Source organism: Monodon monoceros, unplaced genomic scaffold (assembly GCF_005190385.1).
Source record: "Monodon monoceros isolate NGI ecotype Baffin Bay Population unplaced genomic scaffold, NGI_Narwhal_1 Super_Scaffold_13, whole genome shotgun sequence".
NCBI classification, from domain to species: Eukaryota; Metazoa; Chordata; class Mammalia; order Artiodactyla; family Monodontidae; genus Monodon; species Monodon monoceros.
Genome location: NW_021703769.1, coordinates 12393940 through 12419150, shown reverse-complemented (window position 1 = coordinate 12419150; position 25211 = coordinate 12393940). Strand labels below are relative to the sequence as shown.

The following is a 25211-nucleotide window of genomic DNA, read 5'->3' as shown; positions in this document are numbered from 1 at the left end:
GCGTGCTTCAGCTTTTCTTAGCCTCCAAGGGGCTTTTGCCTAAATTAGTGCCTGCAATATGCCGCAGAGAAGAAAGGGAAGGTGAGGAGAAGCAGAGAAAGACTCAGAGTCCGCTGGGCCTGCCAAACCTGCGCTGACTGCCCAAAGGGTCAAAGTCAAATCGTAGAGCCTACCCCCAAGGCCACGGCCAGCAGGGTCACACCCACGGCCCACAGCCCAGCCCTCAGCGCCCCCAACACTTTCCCTGCCACATCCCAACCTCAGGAGCAGCAAACAACTCCTCCATCCACCGACCACCTGTGGCCACCTGCCCTCCCCAATCAGCTCAAACATCACTGGCTGCTCAGGTGGCTGGGTTCACTGCCCAAGAACCCCAGCATGTGTTTATTTCTGGAGAGAAAAGGAAATAGAGAGAGCGAGCACATGCACGCATAATGTACACACTCTACTAATGCGTGGCAATGCCTATACAGAATATAGCACCCCCGCTAACTAGCTCAGGCCCATATGCAGATTCACACTCGTGCATCACACGCTCACATCACTCCCTGCAGTAAACACACAGAGAAACGCACGCGGAAATAGTCACCTTCGCGCTGTTTCTGCCAGATGGCAGAGCCTTGGTGGTTACTGCATCTGTCTGCACGTCTGTCTGCGCTTGTGTGTGTCTGTAATATTAACGATGGCTGATGTTACTGGGTTCCTGCCATGCGCCAGGCACTGTCCTACGTGCTACATCAACCCCATAACGTAGGTATTATTATTACCCCTATTTGACAGATGAGGAAACTGAAACACGGAGGCAGAGTCACTTGCCCCGAGATTATGCTGCTGGTGAGTGGCAGAGCTGGAATTTGAACCCAGGGAGTCCGGCTCCCAAGCCTGCACCCACGTCACTAATTTATACTGCCGCAATCAGCCAGGCTCCACATGCACCCTGATCACCAGCTACGTGTTAATTCCTGAAATAATGGATTAGCCCCATTTTGTGGATGTACAGATTAGAGAACAGAGGCACCAAGAGGTTAAACAACTTGCCCAAGGTCACAGCTGGGAAGGGGCAGGGCTGGGGTTGGAACCAGAGATTGACTCTAGATCCCAGGCCCTGATGCGCCAGGAGGCTTCCAGCTGTAGAAAGGTAGTTAACGCCTGAAGTCAAAGGCAGGGGCTGTACAGCGAGCACCCGTTATGAGCGAGCCATGGTTTCATGACCCTGGTGGGGAGAGGCAGGGATCCCAAATGACCAGATGTCACTGGGGCCCTCACCAAGCCCACCATGCCAGTGAGGGGCCAGATTGAAACACGACTGGCACAGACATGAGCCCGAAACCCCCAGGGAAGGTCCAGAAATGCCCGCAGTCAAGGTCGGGGGCCCAGCGACGCCCCTCCCCACCCAACAAGTCACCCCAAGGGCAGAGTGTGCAAACTGGCAACCCACGGGCTTGGCCCACAGACGTGTTTTGTTTGGCCAACACAGTGTCTGTTAAAAATATGACTGAGTTGCCAACTTTTAAAAATTGAGTGATTTCATACACAAGACTCCACGTTTCCGGCTGTTGGAAAACATCTTTAAAAAGTCAGGAGATCTGGCAACACTGGGTTTGTGTTCCCACACGGGAACTGCTGCTCAGCTGCCGCTTTACACGGGACACGGGACATGGGACCTCTGGTCCTCCAGAAGGCATGGGGTCAGGGCTCTGGAGCTCGCCCGCCAGGCTCACTGCTATCCGAGCCCTGCCATGTCCTCACTGTGTGATCGTGGGCCAATTACTGCTTCTGTGCCTCAGTTTCCTCACCTGTAAAAGGGCAGCCACCCAATAGGACAGGTGCCTGGAACGCAGTAAGCACTCGATAAGTGTTAAATGGCATCGCTGTCTCTCCAACATCAAGGCCAAAGGCTTGAGGTACTGTTTTGTAATAGTAAGAGCTAGCACACATATAGTACTTGCTATCGCCTGGACCTGTCCTAAGAGTTGTACTTTTTTTTTTCTTTTTTTATAAATTTATTTATTTATTTTGGGCTGCGTTGGGTCTTCATTGCTGCACGCGGGCTTTCTCTAGTTGCGGCGAGCGGGGGCTACTCTTCGTTGCGGTGCACGGGCTTCTCATTGCGGTGGCTTCTCTTGCTGCAGAGCACGGGCTCTTGGCGCGCGGGCTTCAGTAGTTGTGGCACATGGGCTCAGTAGTTGTAGCTCGCGGGCTCTAGAGCACAGGCTCAGTAATTGTGGCACAGGGGTTAGCTGCTCCGTGGCATGTGGGATCTTCCTGCACCAGGGCTTGACCCATGTCCCCTGCATTGGCAGGCGGATTCCTAACCACTGCACCACCAGGGAAGTCCCAAGAGTTGTACTTTTAAGGGCTCATTTAATCTTCCCAAGAAACCCATGAGGCCACTCCTAGGTATATATACTCAAGAAAAGTGAAAACCTATGTCTGTACAAAAACTTGTACACGAATGTTCATAGCAGCATTATCCATAACAGCCAGACAGTGGAAACAACCCAAATGTCCATCCACTAATGAATGGATTAAAAAAAGGTGATATATCCAGATAATGGACTAATAGTCAGCCATAAAAAGGAATGAAATTCTGACACATCTACAACATGGATGAACCTTGAAAAAGTCATGCTAAGCGAAAGAAGCCACATACAAAGGGCCACACATTGTATAATTCCAAATCTGTAGAGACAGAAAATAGATTGGTGGTTGCCAGGGATGGGGGAGGGAAAGAATGGGGGGGGTCTACTAATGGGTTTGGGGTTTCGTCTTGGGGTGATGGAATGTTCTGGAATTAGAAAGCAGTGATGGTGCATAACCTTGTGACTATATAAAAGCCAGTGGTATGGACATTGTTAACGGTAAATTTTGCAGTGTATGAATTGTATCTCAATTTAAAAAATAAATTAAAGAAACATCTATGAGACAAATATTCTTATCTCTGTTTTATACATGAAAAAACCAAGGCACACGGAGATTAAAGATATCCAGGCTGATGCTGAAACAAGAGAAACAAAAAGACAGATGGTGAGGTGACGTAATTTTTCCTACACCTGGCTACTCTACCTGTCAACCCATGGGCATCTGGGTTTGCAACTTCACACAGGCAAATCATGTCCTCTCTCTGGGCTCCAGTCAAAGGCCAGACTGAGACGACTCTTATCTAGATCCCTCTAAGGTCTTCAAGACTAGGGCATTGTAGTGGAACATTATTTATTCATATCTACAGGGACAGCTGTGGCCATTAATAAATGATGACTTTAACGACCCACAGTGGGAAATGGCCCTCTCCCAGGTGCATGGGAAGAAAACATTCTGGGTTTTCTGAGTCCAAGCCCTTCACACGGCCGGCTCAAATGTCAGAGCAAGGGGGCTCAGCAGCCCACCTCCTCCTAAGAGGCTCTGACCAGGAGGACCGTCCCATTAGGGGAGGATGCCTTACTCACCAGGCAGGAAGACTACCTCACCGGGTTAGAGGGCCACCTCCCTCAGCAGGAGGAAACCCCACGAAACAAGAGGAGCCTCTTGTTCACAGGGTGGGAGGACCACCCCTCCCTCACCTGGAAGACCCCTCCATGGGACAACAGAAACTCCTCCCTCGCAAGATGGGAAGACCATCCTTACCCCATTTGGGGCAGCAGGATCTCACTGGGCTGGTGGCGGCTGGAGCTGCAGCTTTTCTGCAAACAAGCACCTAGAAAGTGCAGTCCTTTCTCTGAGCATGGAAGGGTCCCCAAGGGTGCCCTGCATTGGGGGTCTCTGAGGCAGCCCCAGTCTCAGATGCAGGGACCAACCTGCAAATTATGATGCATTAGAAGCCAGACAGAGAGAGGGAGAGACACAGAGAAAGAAACAGAGAATATGACCGAGGAGGAAAAGCAGAGGGAAGGGAAGGGAAGGGAAGGGAAGGGACAGACCCAGGTTGACAGAGAGCTCAGTAGGAAGCTGGAGGCAGGGCTGGGGACAGAAAGCAAATGGGGAGAATGAACACAAGTGTGCTCAAAGCCAGCAGCAAAGAGGCCCGGATGCAGAGGGAGGACCCCCCAGAGGCCTGAGTTTGGGGGTCCTTCCCACATGAAATGGCAGCACCAGCGCCACGGCCGCCCAGGGTTTCTCTGGCCCGTGCTGCTCCCACGGGTCTACAGCGTGGGGCATATCTCTGCAAACCTCTTCAAGGGCCTTTTTGGCAAAAGAGAAATGCACATTCTCATGGTGGACCTAGATGCTGCGGGAAAGACCACCATCCTGTACAAACTGAAGCTGGGTGAAATCGTGACCACCATTCCCACTATAGGCTTCAACATGGAAACCGTGGAATACAAGACCATCAGCTTCACTGTGTGGGACGTGAGCGGCCAGGACAAGATCCGGCCTCTGTGGCGCCACTACTTCCAGAACACACAAGGTCTCATATGACTTCGTGGTTGACAGCAATGACAGAGAGCGTGTGAATGAGGCCTGAGAGGAGCTCATGAGGATGCTGGCAGAAGACGAGCTCAGGGACGCCGTTCCGCTCGTGTTTGCTAACAAACAGGACCTCCCCAATGCCATGAATGCAGCTGAGATCGCGGACAAGCTGGGTCTGCACTCTCTGTGCCACAGGAACTGGTACATTCAGGCCACCTGTGCCACCAGCGGGGACTGGACTGGCTGTCCAATCAGCTCCGGAACCAGAAGTGATCTGTACTCCTCTCTCCTCCCCTCTCACTCCCTCCTTCTACCCTCGCTTTACTCTCATGTGGCAAACGTGCCCCTGGGGTGTGAGGGCCAGAAGCTGTCTCCATGGTCGGTCACAGTGTGCTTCACTGCGCTGTAAGTGTGCAGACGCGGCCTGCACCTGGGTTTTTATTTAACGTAAATGGTTTTTGTTTCCAATGAGGCAGTTTCTGGTACTCCTATGCAATAGTACTCAGCTTTTTTTAATTATAAAAAGAAAACCAACCCATTGTTTAGTACTGAGAAGGGATTTTAGGCACACGGGTCATCCAGGAGTCGCTGTGTCAGAAAAGCCCGATGTTCCTCTTCTGGGCTTTACATCTGTGTTGAGATCCATTTTGGTGGTTGGTTTTTAACCCAAACTCAGTGCATTTTTTAAAACAGTTACAAATACAAGATAAGGAGAGCACTTGAACACACAGAAGGGAGAAATGTGCCTAGTGTAGGTTCTGCAGTAACGGCTTGAGTCCAGTCCACCAGTGGTCTGTTTCCCATTGGGAACATGAAACGGGGCAGAACCAGCTATGATCCATTCTGCATGGTCACAATAGGGGGTCCCTGTGATTTGCTCTGTCTTGGGTCATCCCACACCCCATAGCGTTTGTGCTTGTATCTGTGCTTACGTGGCTGCCCAGGAGATAGGCTGGAGGCTGCAGCCACCGCTCTCAGACCCCTTGGAGGAACCCCAGCCTTTTCTTGGGTCAGCACAGGCACTTTGGTTGAAACGCTCTTGTTTGAGCGGGAGCCCTGCAGTCCTCTTGCTTGCCTGCTCCGGGCTCTCTGGGGTCTCACCAGCAGGAGCGCGGGTGGTCATCCTTGGGCCCCAGCCCCTCGGAGGCCCTGTCTACATGTGCTTTCACTCCCTCAGCCTGCAAGGGTCAGATGTGCCATCGAAAAATGATAACCTCTACTTTTTTCTTTTGTATTTTGATAAACACTGAAGAAGCTGGAGCTGTTAAACGTTATCTTGGGGAAAACCTCAGAACTGGTTTATTTGGTGTCGTGGAACCTCTTACTGCTTTCAATACACAAGTAGTAATCAAAACAAAAAACAAAACAAACAAAAAAGAAATGGCAGCACCAGGCCTGCCCAGGAGCCCCCATCAGTGGGAGAGAGGGGAATGGGGGTTGGGGGGCAGCTTCCCCAGCCAGGCAGCAGCCTGCCAGGGCGGCCTCAGCCAAGGAGGAAGCCGGCTGGTCAGGCTGGGGGCTGGGCTTGGATGTGCCAAGCGTCCAGCCAGGTTGTCATGGCCACGGAGACAAAGAGAGGGGCTGATGAGGGGCCCCAGCCGCCTACAGTCCCCAGGGAAGCCCAGTCTCTCTCTAGGACCTGCTTAACCAGGGCTTCAGGCTGTTGGCCAACCGCACATCCACGGGGAAGCCTGCAGGTCAGGGCCTATCCAGCTGCCTGGGTTGGAGAGGGGCATGAAAATCATGGCCCAGGCAGGGCCAGCAAAGAAAAGATCCCCAAGCATCTAGACTTTGCCAGCCAATCCTAAACACCTAACCTGCCTGGGCCTCAATTTTTTCATCCATTAAATAGGAAGAAGATCCCTCAGCTCATTCTAGCTCCCAGGGGTTAGGAGCTTATATGGAGAGAACCAAATGTCAGAACAACAGATTAATAATAAAGCTCACATTTATGGAGGTCATACCATGGGCCAGGGCCTGCTCTTGGCACTTTCCCCATCCTAACGCAGCATTCCTCCAACTACCTGTTGGGAAGGACTATTTTTGTCTTTAATTTCTAATCCGTTTGAGACTAATACTTTCGAAAATTGCAATAAAAGTGAATTACTAGAAAAACAAAGTAAAAAGGCAGACTACGTGCCTAATTTTTCTAGTCCTGGACTAAACTGGCATAAAATTACTCTGTGAAATTGCTATAAAACTTTAAACGTTTACTCTCAGTTTCTGTCCTTATCTCCATGCAAACCACACTGAGGCACGCTCTTAGAGCAGGTGACCCTCACGACCACCCAGGAAGTAGGTCCTAGAGTAGGCATGAGGGCGGCCTGCACAATGGTTAAGAGTTCTAGCAGCCCAGGTCCTTGTACCGGCCCTGCCACTTCCTGGCAAAGGACTTCAATACCTCTGTGCCTCCGTTTCCCTATCTGCAATATGAGAATAAGACTAATGGTATGTCATAGGGGTTTTTGGTGGGGATTCAATGAGTCAATCCTGCGAAACTCTTTAGAACGGTAACTGACGTATTTAAACCCTCACTAAACATCATTTATTACTGCAAAATATCATTAAATGTCAGGTGGCATTGTTACTGTGACTCTCTATCTCCTCACCCTCACCCATCAACCACCACCAGATGAGTCAGGTGTCTATTAAGATGACTAGCTTACTGTCTGCCGTTCCCGCAAGAATGCTAGCTCTATGAGGGCGGGGGCTTGGGTCGGTGCTGGCACCCATTAAACACCCACCTCAGCCTAGAACCATGCCTGGCGCTTGGTGGGTACCCTCAAAATGGGAAGAAGCATGAACTCAAATCCTGGTTCTGCCATGTATTTGCTGTGTGACCTTAAGCAAATGACTCGACCTCTCTGGGCCTCCATTTCCTTATCTGTGAGATAGCAATACAATAATGCCATTGCCCATGCATACAGGGAGGCTTGAAGAATGATGCTCCCTGTAGCGCTTCTCAGCACTACACTTGGCAATGTCTGTAGACATTTTCAGTTGTCACAACTGGGGGGGAGGGGGTTGCTACTGGCATCTAGTGGGTAGAGGCCGGGGACGCTGCTAAACACCCTACAGTGCACGGGAGAGCCCCCCACACCAAACAATTACGCAGCCCAAACTATCAATTATGTGAAGGTTGAGAATTCCTAATATAAAAGAAAAAGAATCACCTAGATACCTATTAAGAGGGGAACGGATGTATAAACTCCAGTATAATTGTCCTGTGAAAGAGTAGGCAGAAGTTAGAAGGAATGAGCTGGAAGTGTGCAAAACAACATAAAAAGATCCCCTAGACAGTGAACAAGGCTGCGGAATACTGGGTGATCACAAGACATTACCCTCAGGGAGCAGGTAAAGGGACGGAGCTAGAATTTAAACCAGGAGCCTGGCTCCGGAGCCTACAGCTTTAAACATGGCCTCGGTTTGAGGCCTTTTACTTAAACAAATGCACACACTTAAAAACACACCCTGTCTTTTCCACAGGTTCATGTTTATGTATGTCAATGACACAAACACACAGGGAAAGATCTGGAACACTGCACGGTAGACTAGTAACAAGAGACACTGGAGGTGGGGGCAACCAGGGATAGGAAGGAAAAGGTTCCCTTGTCTGTAATTTTCTACAGGGAGATTTTGCATTCATATCTGTCACGTAATTAAAGATGAGTGATAAATTACACATGGACAGACCCTTTGGGGTGATCACTTGGTAATGTATAGAAATACTAAATCACTACGATATGCACCAGGAGCCAACATAGTGTTGCAGGTCAATTATACTTCAGAAAACAAACTCACAGAAAAAGAGATCAGATTCGTAGTTACCAGAGGCAGGGCGTAAGAAAATTTGCTCAAAAGGTACTAACTTCCACTTATAAGATGTACAAATACTAGGGATGTAACGCACGACATGATGAATACAATTAGCACCACTGTATGTTATTCATAAAAGGTGTTAAGACAGTAAATCCTGAGCTCTCACCACAAGGAAAAACACTTTTTTCTGTTTCTTTTGTTTTGTATCTGCCGGAGATGATGGGCGTTCACTAATCTTACTGTGGTGATCATTTCATGATGGATGTAAGTCAGATCATTATGCTGCACACCTGACACACAGTGCTGTAGCTCAATTACATCTCAATAAAACTGGAAGGGAAAACTAAATAAATAACTACTAAAACAGATGTATATACCCTTTAACCCAAAAGTTCCCTTCCCAGAAATGAATGAACTTACAGGTGTGAAGCAGTCTGCATCTGTCATACCATCGTTTGTAATGGCGAAAGATGGGAACAACCCCAGTGTCTATCAAGAGGAGACCAGCTTAAAAAAAGCCACCATGGGGCTTCCCTGGTGGCGCAGTGGTTGAGAGTCCGCCTGCCAATGCAGGGGACACGGGTTCGTGCCCTGGTCCGGGAAGATCCCACATACCGCGGAGCGGCTGGGCCCGTGAGCCATGGCCGCTGAGCCTGCGCGTCCAGAGCCTGTGCTCCGCAACGGGAGAGGCCACAACAGTGAGAGGTCCACGTACCGCAAAAAAAAAAAAAAAGCCACCATGCATCCATCCAGTGGAAATCTATGCGCTATTATAGAACAACCTCCAGGATACAGGGTTAAAAGGGGGACAAAGCCAAGTGCAGAAATGTGAGTACAACAAGCCATCACTTTCATGTAACAAAAGCGGTGTGTCCAGACTATCTGAAGGGCCCAAGGTCAGCGGCTAGCTTTGGGGCGGGACCTGGGAGGCTGACTTTTTTTTTTGACTTATTTTTTTAGAGTAGTTTTGGGTTCACAGCAAAATGGAGCAGAAGGTACAGAAATGTCCCCTCTACCCCCTGCCCCACACACGCACAGCCTCCCCCATTATCGGCATCCCCCACCAGAGTGGTGCATTTGTTACAATCAATGAACGTGCGCTGATACATTACCGAGAATCACCCAGAATCCATAGCTTACATTATGTTGTGTACATTCTACAGGTTTGGACAAATGCATAATGACATGTAACCATCACTATGCCCCTACACAGAGCAGTTCCACTGCCCTAAAACTCCTCTGTGCTCCACCTTTTCACCCCTCCACACACCCCAACCCCTCGCAACTACTGATCTTTTCACTGTTTCCATAGTTCTGGGAGGCTGACTTTTTAATCTGCATTACTTATGCCTTTTTAATTTGAACCATGGAAATGATTACATACAATACATATAAAAATAATATATAGATTACGTATATATAATTTTTAGGTACACACATATATACATATATAGTTATGTATACGTGTATATTTATAATGTTTTAAAAATTAAAAGGCACAAAAGAGCATATACTGTATGATTCTACTTTACATAAAGTTCAAAAGCAGGCAAAACTAATCTGTGATGACTGAAATCAGAACAGTAGTTACTTTGAGGGATACCGACTTGGGAGGGAACACCCTCTGGGGTGCTGGCAATATTTACCAGCTGATGTGGGTGAAGGTTACACAGATAAATTCCAAGTAAAAATTCATCAAGCTGTACACTTAATATTGTAGGTAAGACATGCCTGAAAAAATTTGCATGTAAGACATGCCTAAAAGAATTAAAATTAAAAATTTTTCAGGAAAAAACAAAGTTCAATCACAGTGAGGGGGATTTCTAGAGAGCCCCTCATGGCCAGAGGGAACACTTTGCTTGGGGCCCTGGGAGGGGGCCAAGCTGGGGTCGAGGCACCCCCCCACCTCGGCCCCCCAAAAGAAACCAAACGGGAATCAAGCTGGCCTTTGTGGCCGGGTCCAGCAGAACAGGACAAAGGGCCAAATGACGGCCCCCTGCCCCCTCCAGCCCCCCTAGGACACTGAAGCCCATTCACGTTGGAGGCTGGCCATTTCCCCAGGGCTCCAGCCGCCCTTCTCTCCGGAGCCGGAACAATATCCCCTTTGACCACCCCCTTGTCTCCCACTTCCGCATTTAATTGCAAGTTCATGGGTATTAAGTGGCCCATACAGCTGACCTAGCTCCCTCTCCCCTCCCCGCCCCCCAAAAAAGAGGCCCACAGCGCTGTCTCTGTTCACTGCCCCTCTGTGAGCCCGCTCCTCCACAATGATCTGTCCAGAGAGAAAAAAGAAAGAACCCCCCTTCCTCCCCCCTCCACGCCCCCCTCAAAAACTCTGTTCTCACCCAGAAAGTGCCGCCTTGCAAACCAAGCTGCTCTGGGCCCTGGCACGGGGGCGGCAGGCAACCTCTGTTCCAACCTGCCAGGCTGCCGCAGGCTCGCTTTGCACCTCCCTGGTACCCCACTTGATGCTTGAGGAAACCGAGGTCCAGGAACGGTGGGTGACAGGCCTGCCTTCCAGCCAGGGCCAGGGCTAAGAGCCTCAAAACTCCTCCACCTGGGTGTCCTGATTTTCCCTTAGCTGTCTTCTTGCCCGCACTCAAGGGGGCGACCTAAACCTTTGACCCTTAATCCCTTCTCTAGCTTCGAAACCCCAGGGACAACTCTGAGCCGGTGACCTTTAAGGGCGGGAAGGAGGTTACATAAGCCATATGAGCCCACTGCCCTTCACATGAACCCACTTTGGCCCTGGTTCATGGATTTCTACTGCCAGAATGTCCCCTAGCCTGTAACACCCATCCTGACTGCCTACACCTCCTCCAGGAAGCCTTCCAGGTTACACCAGTCAAGGTCTAACTTCCCCTCTGCTGAAAAGCCTCACCTCCCACATTCCTCCACCACCAATTCAAGTCTGAGCCAGCTCTATCACCATCCTGAATTTGTCACCCTCTCTTTGTACCACCTCCTGGTGCAAGCTGCCACCATCCTTTGCCAGTTACTGCCACCAATCAGTCTTGCTGGTCCTACAGCCCAGCCTCCACACTCTGACCCAAGCGGCCCCTTTTAAAACATAAATCAGACCATACTCCCGCCGGCTTACAGCCCTCCAGGTCTGCCCGCCGCGCCAGGAGGAAGGGCCTCCCCCACCCCCGCTCACCTTTACCTGCCAGGCTCTGCCCAAGTGCCCATTACCTTCCTCACCTGATCTCCTCCCCTCCCTCCCTCCACTCCAGCACCTGCTGCACTTCAAACTCACCAAGTTCTCGCTCACCTCCCAGTCTCTGCACTTGCCATTTCCTCCTGGAACTCTCTTCCCCCAAAAGTGTCACATACCTGGCTCCCATGCATCATTCATGGCTTTGCTCCCAGGTCAGGCCTTTTCTGAGCACCCAGTGGAAGGCAGAACCTCCTCCAGGTCGCTCTTCATCACACCCACCATCCTCCCTGCCCTGATTCCATCCCAGCATGCAGGTGTTAAAATTTGGAATGGTCCAGCTCCTTTGCACTTGTTATTTCTCTGTCGCCCCCCTGTTAGAACATCAGCTCCACCAGGGCAGGGACTTTGTCTGTTTTGTTCACTCCTGTGTCCCCAGCACCTAGTACAGCATCTGGCACACAGGAGGTGCTCAACAGGGCTTCCCTGGTGACGCAGTGGTTAAGAGTCCACCTGCCAATGCAGGGGACACGGGTTCGAGCCCTGGTCCGGGAGGATCCCACATGCCGCGGGGCAACTAGGCCCGTGCATCACAGCTGCTGAGCCTGCGCTCTGGAGTCCGCGAGCCACACCTGCTGAGGCCCGCACACCTAGAGCCCGTGCTCCGTAACAGGAGAGGCCACCACGATAAGAAGCCCGCGCACCGCGGCAAGCAGTGGCCCCAGCTCACCGCAACTGGAGAGGGCCGCGTCCAGCGATGGGGAACCAGGGAGGCCAAGGATAAGTAAATAAAATAAATAAATTTATTTTTTTAAAAAAGGAGGTGCTCAATAAAGATGGGGGATTTGATTAATTAGCGAAAGATTGCTCCTATTCTTCTTTAACTGCATTTAATTCAAGAGTGCCTCATGCTCTGTTACAGTAAGCAGGCACTCCTAACCAACTGCTGCTGACCAGCTCTTGGGCTACTAACTGGACCAGCCAAGATCTCCCTGCAGTATGAGGAGGGTCTGCATTTCAGGGTTTCCATACAGCTCCTGAAGCTGGAGCAGAGAGAAGGGACGGGGGCCTCCTACCAGGTGCCGGGCGGGGACGGGCAAATGAAGGCTCGCTCTGGGGACTGATCACCCCACCCCTCTGCTGGCCGAGACCTCCTCCTCTCTGCAGGTCCAACTCAATCAGGGTGCCCCAGAGGCCAAGCCTTCCCCCGTCAGAATCACCCACTCCTTGCCCACATTCTCAGCTGCTGCTGAGTGGAAACATGACGGTCAAGAGCAGGGTTCTGGTGCAGGGAGGCCTGAGTTCGAATCCTGCCTCCACCTCTCGTCATAGACTCTTAGAAACTCTGCTGGCTGCGTGAGCCTGGGCAGGTTACTGAGCCTCTCTGTGCCTCAGTTTCCCCTTTTTTAAGGAGCTCTACCTCACAGGGTAGTTGGAGGGACTGAAGGAGGGGAAAAACAGCTAAACCAACACTTCTCAAACTGCAGCGTGCTTGGAAATCATCGGGGGGCCTGTTAGGAGCAGATTCTGATACAGTGGAGCTGGAGTAGGTCCAAACTCCCTTGTGGATGCTGTCAGTCCCTGGAGCAAACCCAGAAAAGAGCAAGGACTTTGGGGCTTTTGCATACAGTACGTGCTCAGTAAAATGTATATCCTGAAGTCACTGTCATCTGACTAAATGAGTCTGCAGAGGGCTGTGTATCTGTCCTCCTACTGGGATTACATTGGAATCTTTTCAGATCTCTGTGAGACCCTGACTTAAATCTGTAAACATAAATAAATAAAAGTTTAATTTTAAAAACTTAGCAGCTACCATTTATTGAGAAGCCACTTATTTTCCTCCATTTAATTCTCAACACTCCCCTGCACACTGGGCTGGGGGTGGCAGGGGCTCACTGCATGGAGACCCTTGCAACCACCGAGTTTAAGATGCTCCCCAACACACTGTCTGTAGCCTCCTAAGAATAAAGAGCAACTTCTATAAATCCTGTAACCCTTCTTTGAGCAGCACAGTCCCACCACTGCCCTGGAGCTGGTGTGCTTTCAAAGCATCAGTTGGTTCACAGTAAAGTATTTCAAACGCCACCATCTGGGACCCCGTTCGGTCCAAGATGCATTCTGTTAACATAGCCCAAGACTGGAGGGGCCCTCCCATGCACCCCACGGGAAGACTCTAGCATCGCCATTTAGACAGGAGGAAAATGAGGAGCAGAGAGGTTGACCAGCTTGTCTGGGGTCCTGCTGGCGTGCAGGCTTCTGTCCACCCCAAGAGGACCAGCGAGGGCCTGTGTGGGAGGGGTGGGGGCTGCCTCCCCGCTGTCAGGCACCTCCACCCATGCAGATAGGATCTTGCTCTCAGCAGCCACTGCACCAGGGGCCCAGCAGCCCCTGCCATAAAGGGGCCCTGGGAGAACTTTGATGTGGTGGAGGATGGAGCCGGCCTGACTCAGAAGCTGGGGCCAGCCGTGGGGGAGGGGAAGACCCACACCCAGCCTTCAACATGGTCTCAGCCTCTCTCCAGTCCACTTGGGCCCCCCAGGTAGTTTCAGTGTAACTCTTCCACCAAACCCTTTTACTCCTGACCGCATTTAAACCTCATAAAAATCCTTCGAGTTACGTACAACAATCACTCCCCATTTTAGAGGTGGGGAAACTAAGGCACAGAGAGGCTAAGTGACCTGCTCAAGTGGCAGAGCTGGATTCAAATCTAGGCTCAGCTGATGCCAGGGCAGGCCTAAACTTATTTATAAGTACTTTAACCAGAGGGTGACCAACCATCCTGGTTTATCTAAGACTGAGGGGCTTCCTGGGATGAGGGACTTTTAGGTTTTTTTCTTGGTTTTGTTTTGGTTTTTTTGTTTTAATTTATTTGTTTGTTTGTTTTATTTTTGACTGTGTTGGGTCTTTGCTGCTGCACATGGACTTTCTCTAGTTGAGGCGAGCAGGGGCTACTCTTCACTGCGTTGCGTGGGCTTCTCATTGTCGTGGCTTCTCTTGTTGCAGAGCACGGGCTCTAGGCGCACAGGCTTCAGTAGTTGTGGCACGTGGCCTCAGCAGTTGTGGTGCACGGGCCTAGTTGCTCTGCGGCATGTGGGATCCTCCCGGGCCAGGGATCGAAACTGTGTTCCCTGCATTGGCAGGCGGACTCTCAACCACTGCGCCACAGGGAAGCCCGGGACTTTTAGTTTTAAAACCAGGACAGTCTCAAGCAAACCAAGGCAGCTGGTCGCTCTATTTACCACTCTACCCATCAATAAAAATAAAGATAATAATAACAGTGAAAGTAACAGCAGCTGAAAACCACTGAGCACTTACACGTGCCAGGCTCTGTCCAAACCCCCGAAGCAGGATTTTCCTTGACTCCTCACCACACAGGCCTGGAGGCGGGGCTTTTGTTTGCCTCCCCTCCTCCCCCATTTCACAGATGAGGAAACTGAGGATGGGGAGGCCGCACAACTTGCCCACGGTCAGCACCAAGTAGAGGGCACACAGCCTCTCGGATGGCAGGAGGATGACTCGCCACGTCCTGAGGCTCTTGGAGGGCGCGAAAACAACCCCAGGAGCCATGGTCCGCTTTCAGCACTGACCTTTATGAGAGCAGTGTCTTTAACATACATGACACGGGACCAAACTATTGTGGCTGCAAATCGTCACAGGATTTCTAAAAATATGAACTTACAATGTGCCACTTAAAAACTGGGTGGCCAGGGCTTCCCTGGTGGCACAGTGGTTGAAAGTCCGCCTGCCGATGCAGGGGACACGGGTTCATGCCCCGGTCTGGGAAGATCCCACATGCCGCGGAGCGACGGGGCCCGTGAGCCATGGCCGCTGAGCCTGCGCGTCCGGAGCCTCTCCACAACGGGAGAGGCCACAACAGTGAGAGGCCCGCGTACCGCAAAAAAAAAAAAACTGGGTGGCCTTTGGGCGAGTTCCTGTACTTCTCTGGGCCTCAGTTCCCTTGTCTGTAAAATGGGGATAATAAGAGTCCTCTCCTCACAGATGACAGTGAGCATCCTGTGAGATCACACTGCAGGGCTTAGAACATGATCTACAAAGGAAACAATAAGTATCAGCTATTATTATTAATGGCTGTAGTAGTACTGGTATCACTATGTATTGACATCACATGCAGTGTAGTTTTATGGAAACCATGTAAGATAAGGCACACTCCCTCTTTCAGCAACTCTCCATGTCTGTGTGGATAAATGATGTCAAACTGTGAGAGGCCAGGCCAAGCCGGGCCCTCCCCCTCGCTGACAAGCATGGAGATGAGACCCTCCCAGCCGCCCACCCAGCAACAGCCATCTCCACAGAAGCAAGTCCAGACCGGCCCACCACTCAGCAGCACCCAGAAGGCTCCTAAAACCGCCCTTAATGGGATCCGTTCTGGCCAAAGCACGATCCTTTAGTAGGTGAGAGCCAAGGCAACAGTTCCCGCCACATGGAAACTGGCTTTCTGCTCAGAAACCAGCCTAAATCCTGAACTTGGCCGCTCCTCTCCCCTTCTCCCCACCCATCTACTTTCTTCACAGCAGCCAGAGGGATTCTTCTAAGATAACTCATTCACCGTGACCCCCTGGCCAAAAACCCTCTGCTGCTCTTAGAATAAAAGCCCAGCTCCTCCCCTGGGCTCCGTGTGATGCAGACCCCACAACGCTGTTCAGACCTCCTCCCCCACCCACTGTCCCCTCACTCACTCCACCCCAGCCCCACACCGGCCTCCCTGCTGATCCTAAAACTGGCCAAGCTCATCCCTGCCCCAGGGCCTTTGCACAGGCTGCTCCCTCTGCCTGGAACACAATTCTTCCTGCCCTTCTTCCCATGGCTGGCTTCTTGGCAACCAGGTTCCAGTTCAAAAGTCATCTCACCAGACAGGCCTTCTCTGATCATCAGATCCAAAACAGTCCCCAACACTAACTAATTTATAATCCCTGTATTACGGTATTCATAGTACTTGTCACTTGCAGAATTTTTCTTGTTTATTGTCCGTCTCCTCCTATTTAGATGCCAGGTCTTTGATGGCAAGGATTTTGTCTGCTTTGCTCCCTGTTGCTTCTCCAATGCCTGGCACCTAGTAGGACCTTAATCAGTATTTCCTGACAGTATGAAGACATTAGAAAATAAGATTTCTGGAGCTTAAAATGTATCTAACACAGTAGATCACCTATTCCCTGTGTGACAAGGGCTCTGAGAGAAGACAGGCAGCGCAGAGAGCAATGGGGAATCTGACCCAGCCTGGGGAGGGGGAGGGACGAGCCAAGGAGTAGAAAGTACTTTAGACCCTCACCCCTCAGAGTGTGGTCCCTGGACCAGCAGCACGGGCATCTCATCTCCTGGGAGCCTGTTACAAATGCAGCATCTCAGGCCCCACCCCAGACCTGCTGATCCAGAATCTGCATTTTAATTAGACCTACCCCAGGCAGTTCTATGTATAGTAAAACTTGAGACATCCTGAGTTAGACCCCAGGAAGAGTAGGCAATAGCAGGCATGTCTGGTTCAGGGTGTCCCTGGGAACCAAAAGACCCAGGGCAGGCCTATGAAGCCACCCTCATATAAAAAGTGGCCTCCCAGCACCACAGGCCAGAAAGAGTGGTGAAGCCCATCGGGGTCCCTGAGCATCCTTCCTCCCTCAGGCCCGAAATAGGATCCGAGAAGCCCAGAGCCTTGCATATGTGGGTGGGGAGGGAGAAGGGGGATTAGAACCAAACAGATTTATGTGGCAGACTCCCTGAGAGCCACACCATCTGGAGCCCCTTTGTGATACAGGGAAGGGAGGACAGCGGAGAGGCAGTGAGCCGGAAATATTTACAAAGCATGGGGCAAGGGGGCAAAGGAGGTAAGTGCAGGGAGAGGCAGGGGGCCACCTGTCACCAGGAAACCTGCAGCACCCCCTCCTCCACCTCCCAGCCACCTGCAACAGACAGGGCCACACACCCCAAAAACTGCTTAGAATCTATGTGAATCCACCCTTTCTGCAGCTCCCGGAGATGTGACCTCCTGAAAGTCAACCTGAGCCCTGCTCTTGGTACATGTACCTGTGGAGAAGCTGATCCCTCACCTCCATCGATAAGGATGAACACGTGCCCCAAGCCAGGCAATCCGAGTTCTGGGCTCCTAGATAAGCAATACTTGGTTCATGGATGGGTACATGTCCTAAGGGTCAGGCCGGAGAGCACCTGGATCCAGCTATGCCTGAAGCCATTTTTCCCGAGTCAACTGAGCCCATAATAGCCTTTTTTTTTCCTTAAGACTATGACTTGGAGTTTCTGTCATTCACAACCCAAAGAGTTCTGACTAATATATCTGTTAAAGCACTTACCACACTGTAATGTCATTACTTGTGTCCATTCTCTCCCCTGGATTAGAACTCCTTGAGGACACAAACCATTGTTTGATTTAGTGCTGTCCCTGATGCCTAGAAGAAAGCCTGACATACAAAATAATCTCAAGAGATATGGGATAATGAATGGGTGGCTCTTCCTTCCTTCACTCTACAAATATTCACTGAGCACCCTCTGTATGCCGGACATTGCTCTAGGTCTGGGAGCAGCAGGGAACAGGAGGGACAAAAATCCCTGCCCTCCAGGAGTTTAAATTCTAGTGAGGGGAGAGCAGAAAATTATCAAACAAGTAAGTAAAATCTAAGTGCAATGGAGAAGGGGGAGAGGGAGCATGGGGAAGAGGTATGCTTTTAGATGGGAAGGTCAGGGAAGGTTGCACTGAGAAAGTGGGATATCAGAGCAGAGACCCAAAGAGGTAACAAACCACAAGAACACCTGGAGAGTGTTCTAGAGCAAGCAGACAGTAAGTGCCAAGGCCCTGAGGCAGGAATGTGTCAGGTATGTTTGGAGATGAAGTCAGACAGACAGACACGTGGAGCAGGAAAAACAGATACTGAAGGGCCTCCTAGGTCATCATCAAGGCCTTGACATTTACAGCAAGTGAGGTGGGAGTTATAGGAGGGTTTTGAGCAGAGGAGGAACGTAACCTGACTTACAGACAGTGTGTGTGGAGAACCACCTGTCCGGGGCAAGGGCAGAAGCAAGAGACCAGGGAGGAGGTGACCACAACAGTGCCGGCAGGAAACAATGGTGGCCAAGACCATGGTGGCAGCGCAGAGGGGTGAGGAGTGACCATATTCTGGACGCTTGTTGAAAGTGGAGCCAGCTGGACCTTCTGAGCTTTCGGATGCAGGATGTAAGAGGAAGAACAGAATCGAGATGACCCCAGGGATGAGTCTGAGCAGGTGGAAGGATGGAGGGACCATTACCTAGACAGAAGGGGCTGTGAGCAGGGCGAGCTGGTGAAGGTGGGGTGTTGGCAATGCCTGCTAGACACCCAAGGAGAGATGTCATCACCATCCGGATACACATGCTTGGAGGTCAGGGCAGAGGTCAGAGCAGGAAATATACATCTGGGAAATGTCAGCAAAGGGATGGCAGTTAAAGTGACTGAACAAGACGAACTCAATCACAGAATTAGGATAAAATGACAGAGGGAGAGAAGGAAGGAGCCATTCCCAGCCCCCTGACACTGGGCTCCCACCCCCACAGGTGATAAAGAGTAATAATGACGTCAGCTCCTCCTTCTAGAATGACCTGCTGTGGACAAAGGAGCTGCACATCCAGCATCTCACCTGTGTCCAAGAAAGAGGCAGGGGAGGATACAGCACTGCCCGCCCCACTGCATCACCCAGCTGAGGAGTCTGAGGCTCGGGGAGGGACAAGGCTGTCGCAAGGTAGTCCAAAGGCTATCAGCTGGCAGAGCTGCCCGAATCGGGCCCCTGGCTGTCGACACCATGTGCTGCTACCAAACACAGCTTTTCCTGAGCGGAAATAAAAAGGACCCCCCCCCCGCCCACCCCACCTTCTGGGGCTGCCAGCACAGAGGATGTGACAAAGACTGACACATGGGGAGGGGGCTGAGAACATACCTTGGCCCGAGACATCGAGATATCGTGGTGACTGGCAGACGACAGTGCTGGCACCAAGCTGAGGAGCCAGGAGGCGTGGCCAGCAGCCAGCTCAGGCCTGGGTCTCCAGAGTCTCCCCAGCATCGAGGTCTCCCACTTCTTGGACTTACAGGCCAGCCCCGAGCCCCGAACGCCACCTCCCTCCCCCAGGGATGGGGCACCTCTCTCCAAGCCTCGATTTCCTCGTCTGTAAGATGGGCGGCAAACAAAGACATGTTTATGTCATCTTTTCATCACAGCAGCTAATATTTGTTGAGCTTTTAATGTGTGCCAGACACTGATCTAGCCCATGGTTCTCAGTCTCAGCACTACCGATGTTCGGGACCAGATAATTCATGCCACGGAGGTGGTCCTAAGGCACTGTAGGTTATTTAGCAACATCCTTGGCTTCCACCCACCAGATGCCAGTAGCATCCTTCCTCTGCAATTATGACAACTAAAAACATCTGCACACTTTGCCAAACGTCCCCTGGGGAGCAAAACGTGCCCTCGTTTGGACACCCCTGTTCTAGGCGCAGTCCTACACTGACCAGGATGTCAGCTCCACAAGGGCAAAGATCCATTGGCCAAATCTGGGGCCCAGATTTAACATAAGGGGTCTGGATTCAGAATCTTGTTCAACCACCCCGTTATCCTGATTCTCAAAGGACTATGGGAGGGTTTATATGACCCAATATTATGTACGGGTCCGCCACACATGAGTGAGAAGCCAGCAACTGTCTTTTTTTAATTGTCAGTTTATCTTAATTTGAAAAATAATGTGTTCATTATAACTAGTGAACAATGAAAAAAAAAATACAAAGATAAAATATCTTTCTCTAAAACCCTCCCCATTCTCAGCCCAAGGCCACCAATGTTAATATCCTGGGATGCATCCTCCAGTGCCTCTCTCGACATTCACAGATACTCATCCAGAGGGTCTTTGGGCTGTTGGGTTTTCTCCTTCAGAGCTGGGATCACCCTCTACGCTTGACTCGCAACTTAACCTTTCTTGCTCAACACTACAGCACGTACAGCCCTTCACATCAAGAGAAGAGATCTAGTTCGTTCTTTTAAACAGCTGCCCAACATCCCAACCACGGGTGAGCAAAAACCTTAGCCTTTTCTCTGCGAATGAGTACCCAAGTGGTTGCCTTTTGTGCGGGGCAGGGCCGTGATAAACAAAACCGGAACAAACAACTTTCTGACATCTTTACATACTTTTTCTTCTTGGTTCTACAGGAGAGATTCCCAAAGGAACTGATTCAAAGGGTATCCTGGGTTTTCACTTTTGAAAACATTGCCAGACGACAACACGATAAATATCCTTAACACGGCTGTACGTTAGATATGAAAGTTGTCAAGAGAGTAAATCCGAAGAGTTCTCATCACAAGGACAATGTTTTCTACTTCTCTTATTTTGTAGCTCTATGAGCTGACGGATGTTCACTGAACTTATTGGGATCATCATTTCATGACGTAAGTCACATCATTACACTGTACACCTTAAACTTACACAGTGCTGTATGTGAATTATATCTCAATGAAACGAGAAGGAAAATAAATAAATAAGAAAACATGGCCAGACTATTTTTCCCAAAAGACAGCAGCATTAAGACTCCTGACAGCAACCCTATGGAACTGTGCACTTCCCAGCAGGCACACCAGCACTAGGTATTATCACTTTTTTCTGTGTGTGAGAGAGAGATAATGGTAATGCTACAGAAGGTAATGCTGACCGATGTGGTTACTCAGCAGAAATGTGGCCCCGCATAGTTCTCGTTCCACAAAGCACTACCAGTGCAAGAGCATTCTGACCCACACGAGGCTACATGACTGTGCGGGGGCAGGCTGTCCCTCTACAGGGCCCTGAGATGCCTTCCTCCCAAGCTCCTCCCCTTCCTTGCCAGCTGCCTCCTGAGCCTGCACCATCCTCATTTCTGAGATGGATTTCACACCCAGGCATAACAAAGATGTCTTTGTCACTAGGAAAGAGGGAGCGACTGTTGCCAGAACATTCTGGGTTCTGTTCATTCAAATCTCCGTGTGTGTGGGAAGGAGGGTAGAGTTGGGCAGGGAGACGGGATGCTTCCCGCTCTGGGGCTACCTCATGGGTAGATGCCTTGGGCAGAGCTGGAGCAGCCCCAAACTCCCTGTCGTTCTCTCACTGGTTTATTCCACAAATATCTGCTGAGAGCTTACAACGTGCCAGACACTCCCGGAAACACTTTACATTTATCATGGCATGTAACTCACACCCACAGCCTGATAAGAGAAGTAACACCATTAACCCCATTTTACAGATGTGAAAACTGAGGCTCAATGAGATAAAGCCAGGACCCAAGGCCATACAGCTAACGAACAACACAGGAACACAAAGGAGGGGCAATTAACTAACTTCAAGCCACCTGTGGAACACCCCAGACCCCAGCTGCCATGTTGTTCCACCTGGGCTACCATGCAGCCTCCTCCCTCTGCCTCCACCCTGCCCCGCTACAGTCCATTCTCCACTGGTAGCCAGAGGGATCCTGTGACAACTAAGTGAGATTCTGTCCCTCCTCTGCTCAAAAGCTCCAAGGGCTCCCACCTCACTCAAAGTAAAATGCAAAGTCCTTACAATGACCCATAAGACCCTGTACAATCTGCGCACCAGTCTCCCCCATCCTTCTGTTACCTCCCTGACTTCACCTCCGATTCACGCTTCACCTGGCTCACTCTACTCCAGCCACTCTGGCCTCCTTGCTGTTCCTGAAACATGCTCCTGCCTCAGTGCCTTTGCACTTGCTGTTCCCTGTGCCTGGAATGCTCTTCCCCCAGATACAGAGGTTAAGCCATTTTCCTAAGGTGACAACACCTAGAAGGGGCAGAACCTGGATTCAAATCCAGGTTGTATGGCCCTAGAGAAGACAAAACACACACGATGGAGCCTCCAATGAGAGAAAAGGATACTGTGTGACCCTCAAGCCTTTCTGCTTGCTGAACCTCTCTGAGCCTCTGTTTCCTCATCCATAAAATAGGCAACGTTGGAACATCTTCCCCGCCAGATTCCTGGGAGGTTATGCTGCTTGAGACATGTCCACTGAAGACATCTCACACATGTGGATGCTGATGCTCTTATTAGATCCATGGAAAGAGCCAGAACAGTCAGGGAGGACCTCTTGAGGAAGCAGGAGATGAGCAAGGTTTTGAGGTAGGATGTGGAAAAGCCACGGGGCACTGCAGGCAGCCCAAGTGACAACAGGGTTCCCTGCGACCCAAGACTCTGGAGAAGGTAAAGGCTTCCAATCTGGGATGATGGTACCAGCACAGAGGAGGAGAGATGCTCCCAGCTGGCATCCCTCCCCTTCTTCTGGTCCCAGCAGCCTGAAGTCTTCCTTCCAGGAACCATGGCTCCCCCACTGCCATGTGGTACAGGTGGGCCCCTCACCCAGACCTGGCCAGTCAGTCTCAGTGATGGGCACATGACTCAAGGCAGCCAATCAGAGGCCACCCCAGGACAACAGACAGACCCTTCCTTAACACAAGCCAAGCAATTCCCATCTCTGCTGAAGGCAGTTTAAGCCGGGTTTTCTGTCACTTGCAACCAAAGAATCTTGACAACCAGCATTTGCTGATCTTGTGAGCAAGAGCAGTGCTATTGCTGTTGTTGTTATTACTGTTGTTGTTTTAAAACCTTCTAGATTTGGGAGAAACAAAGCAGGGGAGAGGTTTCCACGGGGCTGCACAAGCACAGGAAGACACCAAGCCTGACTGGGATGGTACCAGCGCCTGAAGTCCAAGAGGAGGCCCCAGACGGTAGCTGAGGGAACCCCTAACACCCTTGTAGGATGCTCACTGCTTCCTCTCTGGGATGTGCACCCCAGGATCTCCCAAAGGAGCATAAGTACAGAACAAGATGCAGGAAGTAGGACAGATGAATGTGGCAACCTCCAGTTCAACAGCTGATGTTGCAAAAAAGAAAAGAGAATGATTGCTCACAGGCCACAGGAAATGGAAGTCAGGACAAGAGAGTCACCCTCTCTAAGAGACAACAACCTTCTCCCCCTCTACTCACCTCAGAGAAGAGACCTGTCCCTCCTTTGTTTCTTAAAATATGTAACCCTCTTGGTCTGGCTTTCAGTTTTCCATTTGATAGAAACAAGGGTTAGAAAAAATATTCCAATGTCCTCTTAACTGTATTTAAAAAAAAAAAAAAAAGGGCTTCCCTGGTGGCGCAGTGATTGAGAGTCCGCCCGCCGATGCAGGGGATGTGGGTTCGTGCCCCGGTCTGGGAAGATCCCACATGCCGCGGAGCGGCTGGGCCCGTGAGCCATGGCCGCTGAGCCTGCACGTCCGGAGCCTGTGCTCCTCAACGGGAGAGGCCACAACAGTGAGAGGCCCACGTACCACAAAAGAAAAAAACAAACAGCACAGCAAGCACAATGATAAATGGCAACCAATATTTGGTTTCAATGTCAGGGACATTATGGAAGGGTGGAGACTGTGGCAAACTGAAGACTGCAAGCCCTGTCTAAAGAAGGCAGCTACTGTTCAGCTCCAGCCAAGTGCTGGCCTGTAGGCATGCAAGCTTGATGTGGGCAGATCTTCTGATTATTTAAGAAATCAGAAATATAAATTTTTGTACGAAATTTCTTGATTTTTCAATGCTGGCAACCAATTTAAAGATTTTAAAACACTGTACAGGCCTGACAAAACCTATTTACGGGCCTGCGCTGGCTTGAGGACCCCCAATTTGGAACTCATAGTGCTATGGACCCATGGAGGATGAATGATAGTAAGACAGACAGACACACACACACATACCATTTATGGTCACTAAAGTTACAGAATCTGAAAATAAAGTTTCCCAAAGGCATCCTCTAGGCACACAGGATTCCTCCAACTCATCTGGACACAACTTAAAGCTCCCTCTCTGCCCTCCAAGCATCTGAGCTGTTGGACAAAAGCAGAACAATCATGGGATAGGAGTCAGGAAAACTGCTTTCAATTTCAAGTTCCATCACATACTCCATTGGTAAGCCTGGACCAAGTCACTGAACAGTTCTGGGCCTCAGTTTCCCCTTCTGGAAAAATGAAATGAATGGGTGAGATGATGTCATGGTCTCTCTCAGCTCTGACAACCCGATTCTAGGATTCTAGGTGCCAATCATTTCTTTGGGTTAGTAAAGACCAAAAGGCCCGGGGCTCCCCTGGTGGCACAGTGGTTAAGAATCTACCTGCCAATGCAGGGGACATGGGTTCGAGCCCTGGTCCAGGAATATCCCATGTGCCACGGAGCAACTAAGCCTGTGCACCACAACTACTGAGCCCATGTGCCACAACTACTGAAGCCTGCATGCCTAGAGCCCGCGAGCCACAACTACTGAGCCCATGTTCCACAACTACTGAAGCCTCGTGCCTAGAGCCCGTGCTCCGCAACAAGAGAAACCACTGCGGTGAGAAGCCCACGCACCACAATGAGTAGCCCCCACTCACCGCAACTAGAGGAAGCCCGCGTGCAGCAACAAAGACCCAACGCAGCCAAAAATTTTAAAATTTTTTTTAAAAACCAAAAGGCCCTAAACCAAAGTTTCTTCAGCCCCCAGTTACTGAATCAATAAAAGAACTGGCAACTTGAACAAAGACGCATGTACTCTGTAATTGTGAAAAGCTGAAATCTATGTAAATGCCCAATATAAATGGAAAGGTTAACTGATAATAATTTTATTAGTATGTTATTATAATAATTATTATAATTATAGCTAATAAATACGGAGTGCTTACCATGTGCCAGGCACTGTTTTGAGAGCTTACGGATCTTATGGATCTTAATTCATCTAATTCCCCATCAATCTAAGAGGTGGGCACTATTTCCGGAAGTGAGGCATGCCCAGGTAAAG

The 25211-nt window shown here is 50.4% G+C and overlaps 1 protein-coding gene and 1 pseudogene across 5 annotated transcripts in view; one reads left to right on the top strand and one right to left on the bottom strand.

The window, feature by feature from the left end:
• Positions 1–25211, bottom strand: part of PREX1 (phosphatidylinositol-3,4,5-trisphosphate dependent Rac exchange factor 1) — a 217770-nt gene that overhangs the window by 156450 nt on the left and 36109 nt on the right. The window lies entirely within an intron of this gene.
• Positions 2331–9232, top strand: LOC114893958 (annotated as a pseudogene).